A 10623-nucleotide genomic window follows, 5' to 3' on the forward strand; every position below is an offset into this window, starting at 1 on the left:
TTTTTCCTCTCATCCTCTTTTTTTTTTAAGATTTATTTATTTATTTATTTGAAAGTCAGAGTTACAGAGAGAGAGAGAGAGAGAGAGAGAGAGAGAGGGGTCTTCCATCTGGTGGTTCACTCCCCAACTGGCCACAATGGCCAGAGCTGTGCCAATCCAAAGCCAGGTGCAGGGGCCCAAGGACTTGGGCCGTCTTCTACTGCTTTCCCAGGCCATAGCAGAGAGCTGGATCAGAAGAGGAGCAGCTGGGACTCGAACCGGCACCCATATGGGATGCTTCAGGCCGGGGCATTAACCCGCTGTGCCACAGTGCCAGCCACCTCTCATCCTCCTTTGTGTATCTGCTCTGTCGGGTTTGTACTCTGCTTGAGTCCTGATGGAGTGAGCTCATCAATTTACTTCTGTGCAGGTTGCTCCCAAACATTTCTTGTAGGTCCAGTGTGGTAGTGATTGATTCTTTTAATATTTGCCTGCCATGAAAATTATTTCTTAAGGATTTATTTATTTATTTGAAAGGCAGAAAGAGAGAGATCTGCTATGCACTGGTTCACTCAGGTGTCCAAGCACTTGGGCCATCATCTGTTGCTTTCCCAGGCACATTAGCAGGGAACTGGGTTGGAAGTGGAGCAGCCGGGACCCAAACTGGCCCTCATATGGGATTCTGGCTTTGAAGGCATCGGTGTGCTACACTACAGCCCAGCCCTTCCTCTGTTCTTTAAGAACACTTCAAGCATTCTAAAATCATTTGTAAATATTTCAGGTAGAAAACAACAAATATAGTTTTACCTAGTTTAGCTTGAACTAGAGGTAAAATATGGAAATTTTAAAGTTTGAACTCCTTGAGTATCTTTGAATAAAACTAAATCTTAAAAGTGTAGAATCATGGAGATTTAAAATCTTACAGCAACCTAAACATATAGGTCCAACATTTAAAAATCAAAGGATAATGGACTGATGATTTTAGTGTTAGATAAGTTGAAATAGTTAAAGAGTTCAATCTAAGTGATTTAGAAATCTCAAAGCTTGGGGCCGGCTCTATGGGCGCTGGTTCTAGTCTCGGCTGCTCCTCTTCCGATACAGTTCTCTGCTGTGTTCTGGGAAAGCAGTAGAAGATGGCCCAAGTCCTTGGGCCCCTGCATCTATGTGGGGGGCCCGGAGGAGGCTCCTGGCCTCCTGGCTTCAGATCAGCACAGCTCCAGTCATTGCAGCCAACTGGGGAGTGAATCAGCGGATGGAAGACCTCTCTCTCTGTCTCTACCTCTCTCTGTAACTCTTTCAAATAAATAAAATAAATCTTAAAAAAAAAGAAATTTCAAAGCTTAATACAACAGAGAATATGAGGACATCAGAATTTTAGAAATTTAATGTTTTTATATGGCAGAAACTCAGCACCTCAAAGTTTAGGACTATATATACCCCTATGTCCTCAAATTTTCAAATTTCTAAGACCTTCTTCTACCGTCCGGCTTATGAACCAGGCACACCCCTGCCTCAGGGCCTTTGCCCTGCCTGTTGCCCTGCCTGTCTGCTGTATTCTTTTTTTTTTTTTTTTTTTTTTTTTTTTTTTGACAGGCAGAGTGGATAGTGAGAGAGAGACAGAGAAAAAGGTCTTCCTTTGCCGTTGGTTCACCCTCCAACGGCCGGCGCGGCTGGCGCGCTGCAGCAGGCGCACCGCGCTGATCCGAAGGCAGGAGCCAGGTGCTTCTCCTGGTCTCCCATGGCACCGCGCTGATCCGAAGGCAGGAGCCAGGTGCTTCTCCTGGTCTCCCCATGGGGTGCAGGGCCCAAGCACTTGGGTCATCCTCCACTGCACTCCCGGGCCACAGCAGAGAGCTGGCCTGGAAGAGGGGCAACCGGGACAGAATCTGGCGCCCTGACCGGGACTAGAACCCAGTGTGCCAGCACTGCAAGGCGGAGGATTAGCATGTTGAGCCGCGGCGCCAGCCTGCTGTATTCTTAACCAGACGCCAGCTTGATTGACCCAGCAGCAGCTCCTCCCCAAAATTCTTCCTTGACCAAGAGGAGGAAATAAGACAAACCAAACATGTTTACCATCCCCCCTCGCTTTCAGGATAAAAGTAATCTGCCCAGAATTCGACCTCAAGAACTTCAAGTTCTCCACTCTGAAGCTCCTCTGCTGGCCTGAGCCCCACCCACTGCTGCTGTGTCCTGAGGTGGAAGATGGATGAGCCCAAATACTCCCCGATGCCTCCACTCCTCTCGGGATGGAAGACGAACTCTAGAAATCTTAGAATCCCACTGCTTTGACTCCCACCCTTTAGAATCTTCCGATCTAGGGACAGCCTTGGAGTCCCAACACTGGAAGCCCATTTGATTTAACTGTCTACTTAGTGTCCGAGATGACTAAAATCCAGTTCCAATATGTGTCACCAAGGCCTGTTGGGTAGACCCAGAGAAGAAGAGCTCATCAGTATTCTTGAGATAATTCCCCAATTTTGTCCCCTCTCCTGTCAAACACAAGTTATGCCATTAACTTTCTCCTGGTAGATACAGGGGAAGAGAGGAGCTCATGCCCACTCAGCTCCTCCAGGCTCACCTCCATTGCCTGGCCTTTGCTAATATAAATAACCACATATTTGTTGTCAATGGCGCCTTGCCAAGAATTGTTCAATTACTTGCACCATGGATCACACGTAATGCTGTGGTCTTCTCTACCACCAGCCAAGATCTCTGAGAAGATTAAGGAACTGGACGGAACCCAAGGACGGATGACCGGGTCAAATGCCCCACACAAATGTTATCATTCATGAAATAGAGAGAGTGAGGAACGGTCCAGCTTTTAAAATTGGTCAATGATTTGGACATCCTTCACCCAAGAACACAAACAGGTGGCAGATAGCACAAGAAAACATGTTTCATATTATTATTTCTTAGAGAAACACAAGTTTAACCCTTAAGAAAACAACTCTGAACATTGTCAAAAGGCCAAGATAAAAACAATTAAAAATTGCAACCATAGGCAAAGACAGTAAAGGATTAGAAGTCTCATATATTGCTGACGGGATTGTAAAATGTCTCAATACCTTTGCTTTATGAAAGAACAGCAGTTTTCTTTTTTTATTTTTATTTATTTTATTTTATTGCCAGGCAGAGTTAGACAGTGAGAGAGACAGAGAGAGAGTTATAGACAGTGAGAGAGACAGAGAGAAAGGTCTTCCTTCCATTGGTTCACTTCCCCAGTGGCCACTACGGCCAGCGCTGCGCTGATCCAAAGCCAGGAGCAGGGTATTCCTCCTGGTCTCCCATGCGGGTGCAGGGCCCAAGCACCTGGGCCATCCTCCACTGCCCCCCTGGGCCACAGCAGAGAGCTGGACTGGAAGAGGAACAACCAGGACTAGTACCCGGCACCCCAACTGGGATTAGAACCCAGGGTGCCAGCACTACAGGTGGAGGATTAGCCAAGTGAGCCATGGCGCTGGCCAGAGCAGCAGTTTTCTAAAAACATATGTGACAGGGGGCCGGAGCTGTGGTGGAGTGGCTAAAGCTGCCACCTATGGTACCAGCATCCCATGTGGGCACTGGTTTGAGTCCTGGCTGCTGCACTTCCAATCCAGGTCTCTGCTATGGTCTGGGAAAGCAGTAGAAGATGGCCCAGGTCCTTGGGACCCTGCTCCCATGTGGGAGACCAGGAAGAAGCTCCTGGATCCTGGCTTCGGATCTACACAGCTCCAGCCACTGCGGCCAGCTGGGGAGTGAACCAGCAGATGAAGACCTCTGTCTCTCTCTCTCTGCCTCTGTCTCTCTGCGACTCTGCCTTTCAAATAAATAAATATTAAAAAAGAAAAAAAGAGAGGGAGACAGTGAAATCAGATAAAAATGCTCATTCAAGACCAGAGAGAAAAAAAGTAAGGGTATAAGAGAAAAAAAAATCAGTAGAAAACAGTTACTAATATCACAGGTATTAACACAACTGCATCAACAATACTTTAATGTTAATGCTATAAACATATCAAGTAAAAGTCAAAGTGAATTAAAAAATCTATTTAGTGTTGACCATAAGATACACCCTTCAAGTATAAAAATGCAGATCATCAGTAAAGGCGTGGAGAAAGATAGACCATGTTAACACAAATTAAAACACAGTTGGAGAACCTGTATGATTTTCAAATAGAGATTTCACAGCAAGTATGAATATCAGAGATGCACAGGGGAGTTATTTAATGACGTAGGAGTGAATGATTCAAGACAATATGACAACCCTTAATGTGCATGCACCTGCCAGGAGAAAATCCTAATGTGCAAGGGGAAAAGTGACAAAACTGCAGTGAGAAATCTTAAAAATACACGATTACGCGTGGGTGTTCCAACTACTGCCTTTCAGTTTCTAACAGACTCAGCAGGCCGGCGCCGTAGCTCAATAGGCTAATCCTCCACCTTGCGGCGCCGGCACACCGGGTTCTAGTCCCGGTCGGGGTGCCGGATTCTGTCCCGGTTGCCCCTCTTCCAGGCCAGCTCTCTGCTGTGGCCAGGGAGTGCAGTGGAGGATGGCCCAGGTGCTTGGGCCCTGCACCCCATGGGAGACCAGGAAAAGCACCTGGATCCTGGCTCCTGCCATCGGATCAGCACGGTGCGCCGGCTGCAGCGGCGGCCATTGGAGGGTGAACCAACGGCAAAAGGAAGACCTTTCTCTCTCTGTCTCTCTCTCTCACTGTCCACTCTGCCTGTCAAAAAAAAAAAAAAAAAAACAGACTCAGCAGATGGAAAATCAGTGAGGCTGTCGTTGAACTACGTAGCACCGCAAGTCACCTGGTCTGTTGATATTCATTGGATATTTCATCAAACCACGGCAGATAAAACATTTTTCTCCAATTCATGTGGAATATGTCTCAAGGTGGGCAATATTCTGGACTTTAGAATAGCCCCAACAAATTTAAAATAATTCAAATAATATAAAGCATACTTTCATAGAAAAGCAGAACTATGCTAGAAAGCAGTATCAGAAAGATACACAGGAAACCCTCAGATATTTAAAGATTAAATCATAAAATATGAATAAGATATGATCAAAGAAAAGCATCTTAAGTTTTCAAAATAGGTGATCTGCAAAAAGTTCAGAGAAAAGTGTATTTTGACAAAGTGTATGGATTTCAAAATTTGTGCACCCAAATAACCTTTTAATTCCCTTATTCCTAACAGTTGAAGCACCACTGTACCTTGAACTGAGTGAAAATCTAGCTGTTCTAACTTGTGGAATGAGGCGACAGTAGTCACAGAGAGAACTCTGACACTGAGAGCAAATATAGAAAAAAGCCTCAGGGGCCGCAAGGTGGCACAGCGGGTGAAGCCACTGCCTGCAGTGCCCGCATCCATATGGGCGCCAGTTCGAGTCCTGGCTGCTCCACTACCGATCCAGCTCTCTGCTATGGTCTGGGAAAGCAGTACAACATGGCCCACGTCCTTGGGCCCCTGTACCCATGTGGGAGACCCAGAGGAGGCTCCTGGCTTCAGATCTGCTCAGCTCTGGCTTTTTCCGCCATCTGGGGAGTGAACCAGCAGATGGAAGACCTCTCTCTCTCTCTCTCTCTTTCTCTCTCTCTCTCTTTCTGCCTCTGGCCCTCTGTAACTCTGCCTTCAAATAAATAAATAAAAATTATCCACAATAAAATGTACCACACAAAATTAAAAAAAAAAAAAACAAACAGAAAATATGGACTAATCTGGGAAACTCAGTTACTAGCCACAGAACTGGTTTAAAAAAGAAAGAAAAAAGTCTCAAAACAGGAATGTTGCATTTCACATGGGGGCTAACAACTTGGGTAATACAAATACGAACAGAGAGAAATGGCCCAAGAGTAGTCTTTTGGCTGATCTCAATCAGCCCTTAAACAGGCGGAAGTTTAAATAAACATAAACATAAATGCAAAGAAGCAGCTTCTCCTCCTCATCTGTTCGTTTCCAGGCAACGGAGTGACAAGCAGAGCATCAGCGGAGGGTGCAGGCCGTTTCCAGCTGCATGGTTCCAGACGGAGATTCTGCGTCCAGGTCACCAGTCTGTTAAACACCCTGGCAGAGCAGGTGCAGAGACCTGATAGGAGAGCGTGGGGGAAGAGATCGCCCTCTCAGGGCTGTTTCTTTGCATTTACGTGGCTACCTGCGCTGCGGGTTGGAAGCGGCTAATCCCGGGCTCAGCGACGTGGAGACCTCGGTGACTGCTGACCTGCAGACCCCGGAATGACAGACTTACCCAGCTGTAGAATCTTCCCATACAGGAGCAGTCACATCTTCAAAATGCACACCCCTGCAACACTGGAACCTACGCACACCCCTGCAACACTGGAACCTACGCGTTGAAAACCTCGGCACTTTGGAATCTAAACGCCTGAACTCAAACACACAGGATCTGAGTATTGGTAGTCTTGGAACTTTGAGGTTCAATGTCAGGAAATTGTTGTATCACAAGAATTCTGTGATTAGGAGAGAGAGGAATGGACTTTGGAGTTCTAGTTAAGTCTGTGGTTTTGCAAGTAAGTTGCGAAGGCTTGGGGAAGGAATGTTTTCCTAGTATCACAGGAGTTAGGAGTTCCATGTGTTTTCCCCAACAGTCTTTCTTTAAAAAAAAAAAAAAAAGGAGGCCGGCGCCATGGCTCACTAGGCTAATCCTCCGCCTTGCGGCGCCGGCACACTGGGTTCTAGTCCCGGTCAGGGCGCCGGATTCTGTCCCCGTTGCCCCTCTTCCAGGCCAGCTCTCTGCTGTGGCCCGGGAGTGCAGTGGAGGATGGCCCAAGTACTTGGGCCCTGCACCCCATGGGAGACCAGGAGAAGCACCTGGCTCCTGCCTTTGTATAGGCGCGGTGCGCCGGCCGCAGCACACTGGCCGCGGCAGCCATTGGAGGGTGAACCAACGGCAAAAGGAAGACCTTTCTCTCTGTCTCTCTCTCACTGTCCACTCTGCCTGTCAAAAAAAAAAAAAAAGGTTTATTTATTTATTTGTAGAGTTACAGAAAGAGACAGAGAGGCCTTCCATCCACTGGTTCACTCCCCAAATGGCCGCAACAGCCAAAGCTGAGCTGATCCGAAGCCAGGAGCCAGGAGCTTCTTCTGAGTCTCCCACGCAGGTGCAGGGGCCCAGGACTTGGGCCATCTTCTACTGCTTTCCCAGGCCATAGCAGAGAGCTGGATGGGAAGTGGAGCAGCCGGGACTAGAACTGGCGCCCATACGGGATGCTGGCACTGCAGGCGGTGGCTTTACCCGGCAGCCCCATCCTTTCACTGCAGCGCGGGGGCTGCAGTGGTCAGCTCTGGAAGCCCCAGGAAGACCTGCTTTGCCTGGTGAGACCAGTGGGAGGCGCTCTCTGTATCCACGGTTGCAGGTCCACGGTTGCCAGAGCTTAAGCTGCAGAAAAACCAGCTTTGGGACCCAGACAAGGTCCCTTCCTGCCCTGCAGCTGTCCGTACACATTCCTCAGAGTCCTGGGTCCTACCTGCCCTGCAGGACCTGGAACACCTCCAGGCCCACACCCGCCAGGGCCACTCCCCAGCACACACCGTGTTCACCCTGTACAACTGGGTAAGTCACCTTCACGTGCCAAGGCGATGCAGCTCGGACTTCCAGGGCTATAAGTGCCCGTACCAACTGCAGGGGCTGGGGGAGCTCCCACCCACATCACTGCTCCAGAGCCACAGCTAAGCTGCCACAAGCCCCGACATCACCCTGTCTCATCCGGCAGTCTCCTGCACATCCCACACCACCAGAAATGTGGGGGTAGCTGTCACAAACCCAACCCTCTGGGGACTCAACACACACCTTAGGAAGCTCACTCTTGGCTTCCCTTGGTCTGCAGCCTTCAGACCAGGACAGGGCCATGCTGCTGGTACCCCAGGGCCACCACGCTGCAGACAACTGGTCCTGGGACACTGCTGCTGCCATAATGATGTGAGCCAATTCCCCTAGTGAGTCTCCCTTCCCCTACCCGTACGCATAGTCTCTTCATTCCATCTCTCTATAGAACCCTAATACAATAGAACTCACTCCAGACTTCAAATTATCCCCCTCAACAAGCTTAGAAACACATTGAAACCATAAAAACTGTACCCTCGATAACAACAGATTTAAGCCTGATGTCAATTACTTCCTGTAAGTGTCAAATTATTATAGCTGCAACAACACACAATGGATAAGAAATGGTCAAGTGAGAAATCTCCTCTCCCCCCGCCCCCCCGGGCCTGAACATGGTACTGTTGACACCAGAGCCTGTTTATTCAATAAAGAAGCAAGGAGGGCCTGGATGCGGGGCTTTGCGATGAAGGCCGGGAAGTAGACCGCACTTCCATGGAGACCTGGGGCCCTTCTCAGGTGGCAGGGGCTGACCTCCCACTGACATCAGCACAGAGAGCCACGTTCTGCACAGCAGGAGTGACACCAGGTGCTGAGGGCCGCCGCCGCCGCCGCCATCCCCTCTTCTCTGTCGTGTCAAGGAGAAAAGTGAGAAATCTCGAGAGAGATTCTCCCCAACACTTTGAACCAAATGCAACACTTCAAGATGTGTGGGATGCAGCAACAGCAGTGCTCAGAGGGACGTTGAAAGCCTTTATTAGAAATAAATGTTTCGGCTGGCGCCGCGGCTCAACAGGCTAATCCTCCACCTAGCGGCGCCGGCACACCGGGTTCTAGTCCCGGTCAGGGCGCCGGATTCTGTCCCGGTTGCCCCTCTTCCAGGCCAGCTCTCTGCTGTGGCCCGGGAGTGCAGTGGAGGATGGCCCAAGTGCTTGGGCCCTGCACCCTCATGGGAGACTAGGATAAGTACCTGGCTCCTGGCTTCGGATCAGCGCGATGCGCCGGCCGCAGCGCGCCAGCCGTGGCAGCCATTGGAGGGTGAACCAACGGCAAAAGGAAGACCTTTCTCTCTGTCTCTCTCTCTCTCACTATCCACTCTGCCTGTCAAAAAATAAAAATAAAAAATAAATGTTTCGAGGCCAGAACTGTGGCCCAGTAGGTTAATCCTTCACCTGCAGCACTGGCATCCCATGTGGGCACCGGTTCTAGTCCCGTTCGCTCTGCTTCCGATCCAGCTCTCTGCTGTGGCCTGGGAAAGCAGTAGAAGATGGCCCAAGTCCTTGGGCCCCTGCACCTGCGTGGGAGACCCGGAAGAAGCTCCTGGCTCCTGGCTTCAGATTGGCTCAGCTCTGGCTGTTGCGGCCATTTGGGGAGTGAACCAGCAGGTGGAAGACCTCTCTCTCTGTCTCTACCTCTCATGATCTGTAACTCCATTCCGCAAATAAATGTATAAAATATTTTTTTTAAAAAGAATTGCTTTAAAAAAAGAATTGTTTCAAATCACTAACCTATCTTTACACCTAGATGAACAGAGCCAATGACCAGAAATCTGAGCAGAGGAGAATAGATTCAGTCCTCTATTACTCAAGTAGGAGATTACAGGGACACACCTGCTAAAAGCAACATTTTCCCTAACGGCATCCATACCTTGTGGTCATTTCTGCATCTTTGATTTCCCATAACCAATTTAGACAGATCAGGCACCCTGGATGCAAACCCTCAGGCACCACGGAGCTGAAAGGGGCCTTCTCCACCTTCCTGGCACTCTGCTTGTCTTTCCTGCTCGTCCTCGCTTCCCAGAAACTAACCAACAGGAGGCCCAAGCTGACCCCAGGTCCCATACCAGTGCCACTCCTGGGACACCTGCCGCAGCTCTGCACTGACGCCACCCTCCAGTCTCTTGTTGACGGTGAATCTAACTCATCGTGGGTTTGGAAGCAACTAATCCTACAGCTTGAAACATGTAGTCCTAGCCGGCGCCGTGGCTCAATAGGCTAATCCTCCACCTTGCGGCGCCGGCACACCGGGTTCTAGTCCCGGTCGGGGCGCCGGATTCTGTCCCGGTTGCCCCTCTTCCAGGCCAGCTCTCTGCTGTGGCCAGGGAGTGCAGTGGAGGATGGCCCAGGTGCTTGGGCCCTGCACCCCATGGGAGACCAGGAAAAGCACCTGGATCCTGGCACCTGCCATCGGATCAGCGCGGTGCGCCGGCTGCAGCGGCGGCCATTGGAGGGTGAACCAACGGCAAAGGAAGACCTTTCTCTCTCTGTCTCTCTCTCTCACTGTCCACTCTGCCTGTCAAAAAAAAAAAAAAAAAAAAAAGAAACATGTAGTCCCTTGGAAAAACAAAGCTGTCAAACTAGAATGTTGGAATCCCAGCCTATTCAAATCTTCCAAACACACACCCTTCAAATACTGAAACTCACACTCTGAAACCACAGGACTTTGGAATGGAAACCCTTGACATTCTTAAACAGAAGGGCTCTTGCACTCTGATACTCTTAGAACATGGAGACTCAATGTCATGAAATCTTAGGAATTTAGTAATTCAGATTGGGGGTGGGGTGAGCTTTGGATTTCTAAAGCAAATCTGTCACAGTACAGAGGAGGAAACCCAAGACTGGGGCCGGGGCGGGGGGGTCTCTCCTCCCCAGCCCCCAGCAGTCCTTCCACGCCCAGGCTTACCTTCCTCAGCTATTTCTGCATGTTTACCCTCCACCCTCTCCACTCCTGAAATGGCGTCCACATGTGCTCCAACCTTCCCACACCTCCCACCCTTACATGTTTTCCATTCCTCACTCAGGGAGAGTTAACACACGCCATGTGTTTAC

At 49.5% G+C, this 10623-nt stretch overlaps 2 long non-coding RNA genes across 6 annotated transcripts in view; both read right to left on the reverse strand.

Moving 5' to 3' along the window:
- Positions 1–10623, reverse strand: part of LOC138846446 (uncharacterized) — a 66702-nt gene that overhangs the window by 11589 nt on the left and 44490 nt on the right. The gene's annotated exons all lie outside the window — the stretch shown is intronic.
- LOC149120791 (uncharacterized) overlaps positions 1–10623 on the reverse strand; it is an 18082-nt gene continuing 7459 nt past the window's right edge. For 2 of the 3 annotated variants that reach the window (XR_016224534.1, XR_016224535.1), the window contains exon 2: positions 1–6178. This is a non-coding gene — a long non-coding RNA (uncharacterized LOC149120791). The remainder of the gene's footprint in view (positions 6179–10623) is intronic. The other variant, XR_016224533.1, reaches the window with a different exon arrangement.

This window comes from Oryctolagus cuniculus, chromosome 18 (assembly GCF_051225735.1).
Source record: "Oryctolagus cuniculus isolate XC-2025 breed Fujian yellow rabbit chromosome 18, ASM5122573v1, whole genome shotgun sequence".
In the NCBI taxonomy this organism is placed as follows: Eukaryota; Metazoa; Chordata; class Mammalia; order Lagomorpha; family Leporidae; genus Oryctolagus; species Oryctolagus cuniculus.